We start from the raw sequence: 6000 nt of genomic DNA, 5'->3' as shown, positions 1-6000 counted from the left end.
GTGTAATAGACAGACTTCTATCCAGACCATCACACAGGAATTCCAAACTGCATCAGGATCCAGTGGAAGTACTATGACAGTTAGGTGGGAGGTGAGAACACTTGGATTTCGAATGGCTGTTCATAAGCCACACATCACTCTGGTAAATACCAAACAATGCCTTGCTTGGTTAAGGAATGTAAACATTGGACGACTGAACAGTGGAAAAATGTTGTGCCGAGTGACAAACCATGGTACTCAATGTAGCAATTCAATGGCAGGGTGCGGGTATGGTGAATGCCCTGTGGACGTCATCTGCCAGTGTGTGTAGTAGTGCCAACAGTAAAATGTGGAGGCGGCGGTGTTATGGTGTGGTCATGTTTTTCATGGAAGGGGCTTGCATCCCTTGCATGCCATTGCAAGTCACCAAAGTGGCGTCAACTAAAAAGGACTTGCAATACGGCGGCCGAACTTCCCCGTATGGGGCCTCCCGGCCAACAATGCCATACGATCATTTCATTTCATTTCATCACAGCACAGGCCTATATGGATGTTTTAAGCACCTTCTTGCTTCTCACTATTGAAAAAGCAGTTTGAGGATGGAGATTTCGCCTTCCAATATGATTGAGCACCTGTTCATAATGCATGGCCTGTGATGGAGCAGTTTCACGACAATAACATTCCTGTAATGTACTGGCCTTCACGGAGCCCTGACCTGAATCCTATAGAACACCTTTGGGATGTTTTGGAATACTGACTTCATGCCAGGGCTCATCAACCAACATCAATACCTCTCCTCAGTGCAGCACTCCATGAAGATTGGGCTGCTATTCCCCAAGAAACCTTCCAGCACTTATTTGGATCCATAGAAGAGCTTTTAACTGCTGCAGAAATGCATATTGTGTTTTGTACTGCAATTTTCCATATTCATTCTACTTTGAACAAGGTCTGTGTTTATATAAATGTGTGGTACAATGATATTCATCAAAATCATTGGCATCAGTCGTATTCTTTCTATTAAAGTCTATTTGTATAATACAGTGTTTACAAAAGGACAGATATTTTTATGTTTGCCCAAAGTTTAGTAATGGACTTTTAAAGTTCAGAATCTGCTGAAACTTCTGAAATTTTTTTGACATCAATAAAATATGAAAAGGGCTCTCTCATATTACAAATCTTGCCAATGTATTAAAAGTTGTTCACAGATATAGAAACAAGCAATATTTACCTCAAAATAGCTATTTAAATAGGCAAATAATAATATTATGACAAAGCTGTCTACACCTAACTATGCTCACTTATGATATACAAATAATTTTAAAATTCGATTGTCTGACACAGAAACCATTACTGTATCACAGAAAATTGAAATCTAGTTATCCAAAAATGGTTCAAATGGCTCTGAGCACTATGGGACTTAGCTGCTGAGGTGATCAGTCCGCTAGAATTTAGAACTACTTAAATCTAACTAACGTAAGGACATCACACACATCCATGCCCAAGTCAGGATTTGAACCTGCGACCAGAGTGGTCGCGCAGTTCCAGACTGTAGCGCCTAGAACTGCTCGGCCATCCTGGCAAGCCTCTAGTTATCCATTACAAATGAGCACTGCTGTCTGAAATTTCCTTTTCAAGATACCTACATCAGCATCCACACTCTGCCAGCCTCTGTGAAGTGCATGATACACAGTACATCCCATTGGTATATCTGAACACTTCTTAAATAAGGAGATAATTCAGAGGCTTCCTTTACCAGGATACAGATTGGCTGGCAGCTTTTCGAGGAGCTCTTTGCGGTGTGGGGGAGTAGCCATGTATGTGAAAAACAGTATCCCATTTGAGTCAATTGATGTTTCAAAGTACTGCACTGAAAAGGTGTTTGAATGTTGTGCAGGTGTGGTTAAACTTAACGGCGCTAAACTTCTATCTGTTATTATTTATAGATCCCCAGACTCTGATTTCACAACATTTTTGCTAAAGCTAGAGGAGGTTCTTGGTTCACTTCATAGGAAATACAAAAAGTTGGTTATATGTGGTGACTTCAATATTAATTGTATAAGTGATTGTGCAAGGAAGAGGATGCTGGTAGACCTCTTTAATTCATATAATCTTACACAAACCGTATTCTTTCCAACAAGAGTGCAAGGGAACAGTAGAACAACCATAGACAACATTTTTGTTCATTCCTCATTACTAGAAGGGCATTCTGTTAGCAAAAAGGTGAATGGCCTTCCAGATCATGATGCACAAATTTTAACTCTAAAAGGTTTTTGTGCTGCAACACGTGTTAAATATAGTCATCAGCTGTTTAGGAAAGCTGATCCAGTTGCTGCAGAGAACTTTTTAAACCTTATCAAGGAACAAGAGTGGCAAGATGTTTATAGCGCTGATACAGTAGGCGATAAATATAAGGCTTTTCTCAAGACTTTTCTCATGCTCTTTGAAAGTTGCTTTCCATTAAAACGTTCAAAACAGGGTATTAGCACAAACTGGCAGCCTGGGTGGCTGACTAGACGGATAAGAATATCTTGTAGAACAAAGTGGCAATTATATCAAAATGTTAGAAACAGTCAAAATCTAAATGCAGCAGCCCATTACAAACAGTATTGTAAGGTGCTTAAAAATGTTATTAGGAAGGCAAAAAGTATGTGGTATTCAGATAGAATAGCTAAGTCTCAGGATAAAATTAAAACCATATGGTCAGTCGTAAAGGAAGTGGCTGGTCTGCAGAGACAGGTCGAGGATATAGAATCAGTGCATAGGGGAATGTCCGTGTTACTGATAAGTCGCATATATGTACACTATTTAATAATCACTTTCTGAATATACAGGTGAACTAAATAGAAACCTAGTCCCAACAGGGAACCATATAGCGCTCTTAGAAAAAAGTGTTCCGAGACTGTTACCTGAAATGCTCCTCCATGATACTGACAAGAGGGAGATTGAGTTAATAATTAAATCACTAAAGACCAAGAACTCTCATGGATATGACGGGGTATCTAGCAGAATACTGAAGTATTGTTCTATGTATGTTAGCCCAGTACTTATTATATCTGTAACTTTCCCTTTAGGAGTGGTCGGTTTCCTGACCAATTAAAGTACTCAGTAGTGAAGCCACTTTATAAAAAGGGAGACATTGATAATGTTGACAATTTTAGACCTATTTCTATGCCATCGGTGTTTGCTAAAGTTATCGAGAAGGTTGTATATACAAGGTTACTGGAGCATTTAAATTCTCATAATTTGCGGTCAAATGTTCAGTTTGGTTTTAGAAATGGTTTAACAACTGAAAATTCTATATTCTCTTTTCTCTGTGAGGTTTTGGATGGATTAAATAAAAGATTGCGAACGATAGGTGTTTTCTTTGATTTAACAAAGGCTTTTGAGTGTGTTGACCACAAAATATTACTGCAGAATTTGGACCATTATGGAGTAAGGAGAGTAGCTTACAATTGGTTCGCCTCTTACTTTAAGAACAGAAAGCAGAAGGTAATTCTCCGCAATATTGAGAGTGGTAGTGATGTTCAGTCTCAATGGGGCACTGTTAAGTGGGGCATTGCCCAAGGGTCGGTGCTGGGGCCACTGCTGTTTCTTATTTATGTAAATGATATGCCTTCTAGTATTACAGGTGATTCAAAAATATTTCTGTTTGCTGATGACACCAGCTTGATAGTGAAGGATGTTGTGTGTAATATTGAAACAGTAACAAATAATGTAGTTCATGAAATAAGTTCGTGGCTTGTGGAAAATAATTTGATGCTAAATCACAGTAAGACTCAGTTTTTACAGTTTCTAACTCACAATTCAACAAGAACCGATATTTTGATCAGACAGAATGGGCATATTATAAGCGAGACGGAACAGTTCAAGTTCCTAAGCGTTCGGATAGATAGTAAGCTGTTGTGGAAAAACCCATGTCCAGGATCTTGTTCAGAAACTAAATGCTGCTTTATTTACCATTAGAACAGTATCTGAAATAAGAGACACTTCAACACGAAAGTAGTCTACTTCGCATATTTTCATACGCTTATGTCGTATGGTATTATTTTTTGGGGTAATTCTTCTGATTCAAAAAGGGTATTGTTGGCTCAAAAACGGGCTGTTCGAGCTATATGTGGTGTAAGTTCGAGAACCTCTTGTCAACCCGTATTCAATAGTCTGGGAATTCTGACATTGCCCTCACAGTATATATTTTCTTTAATGTCATTTGTTGTTAGCAATAATAACCTATTCCCAAGAGTTAGCAGCTTCCACTCAATTAATACTAGGCAGAAATCAAATCTGCATGTAGAATGCACTTCCTTGACTCTTGTGCAGAAAGGAGGTCAGTACTCTGCTGCATCCATTTTCAATAAGCTACCACAAGAACTCAAAAATCTTAGCAGTAGCCCAAACTCTTTTAAGTATGAACTGAAGAGTTTCCTCATGGCTCACTCCTTCTATTCTGTCGGCGAGCTCCTGGAAGAGCTAAAAAATTAAGCAAATTCCAGTGTTGCATTGTTGATTTTCTTTATTTAACCTTACGACTTGTCACCTGAATGTTTTTTTATATTTCATTTTATCTGTTTCTAATATCGTGTTATAATTTCATGTATTGACTCGTTCCATGACCATGGATACTTCTCCTTAATTTGGTCCCACAGAACAATAAATAAATAAATAAATAAAATAAATTGTGCTAGTTACTAGGCCTTCTTCCCATTCCATTCACACATGAAGCATGGAAAAAATGTTTAAACACCTCTGGGCTTGCTATAGTTAGTCTAGGCTTGTCTTCATGATCCCCACAGCAGTGATATATGGGGCATAGCAGTATGTTTCTGGACTTGTAATTGAAAGGTAGTTCTTGAAACTTTGTAGGTGGGCTTTCCCAGGATAGTTTGTGTCTGTCTTGAAGCAGCTGCCCGTTCAGTATCCTCAGCATCCATGGCACACTTCCATTAGTCACACGAGTCTGTGACCATTTTTAATGACCTTCCCTGTATACATTCAATATCCACTGTTAATCCTGTTTGATACAGGTCCCTCACACTAGAGCAATATACTAGGATAGATTGCAGGAGTATTTTGTACTTACCTGGATAGCCAAGCATCTGAGACGGGGAGGTGTGCCAGTCCTGGGTCAAATCCACCCAAGGGATTAACAATGAGAATCAGTGTGCTGCCCAGCCTGAATGTTGTCATTTTAGGTGGTTTCCCATATTCCACTTGGTGAACACCCAAGTCCCACCCCAGTAGCACTGAGAAAACTTCCAATCTCTTTCAAATGAATAACACTACACACAGACAGTTCTGTTACATACATTCTGTCACAGGGGTAATGGGATGGTGACAGGAAGGGCATCTGGCCAATGCTTAAAGTAACCATACATGCCCAGTCCATCACTAACCATGTTGACCTAGTGCTGGCAGGGGTCAAAGGCACAAGAAAAATAAGATAAAGAAGCTGCAGGAGTATTTTGTAAGCAATCTCCTTTGTACACTGGTTGCATGTCCCTAGTTTTCATTTATATGAAATGAGGATGAGGAAAGAAAGGGAAGGGTTGGGTGGGAATTCATGATTTTGAGCTACACAGGGCAATGTGGGAAAGTTGAAAATTTGTGCCAGGTCGGGACTCGAACCTACATTTACCACTTCGCATGATTGTTTGCCTTAACTGTTGTTGGCCATCTGGACACAGTCCCTGACCATCTCAAATTTTCAAATTGTCACATGTGCCAGTATCATCTGAACTCGTACGGGAATCAGTAATTTGTGAGTAGGGAGTTAACTGATGATGGTGCATTACAGCATACAATAAGTTAGAAATTTGTGTTGGTTAGAAGCAGTAAATCCAGGTTTGAGTCCTGATCTGGTATAAGTTTTCAACTTTTGTCATCAGATTACCACAATTCTCTGTGTGGCTGGAAGTCATGAATCCCTACCCAACCCTTCCCTTTCTTTCCTCATTCTCTATTTCATATAAATGTATGCATCAACTGTGTCATCATAAGTGGTGTCTGTTCTGTTGGACACATCTG

The sequence above is a fragment of the Schistocerca piceifrons genome, chromosome 5 (assembly GCF_021461385.2).
Source record: "Schistocerca piceifrons isolate TAMUIC-IGC-003096 chromosome 5, iqSchPice1.1, whole genome shotgun sequence".
NCBI lineage: Eukaryota > Metazoa > Arthropoda > Insecta > Orthoptera > Acrididae > Schistocerca > Schistocerca piceifrons.
Note: the sequence above shows the minus strand (reverse complement) of the source record.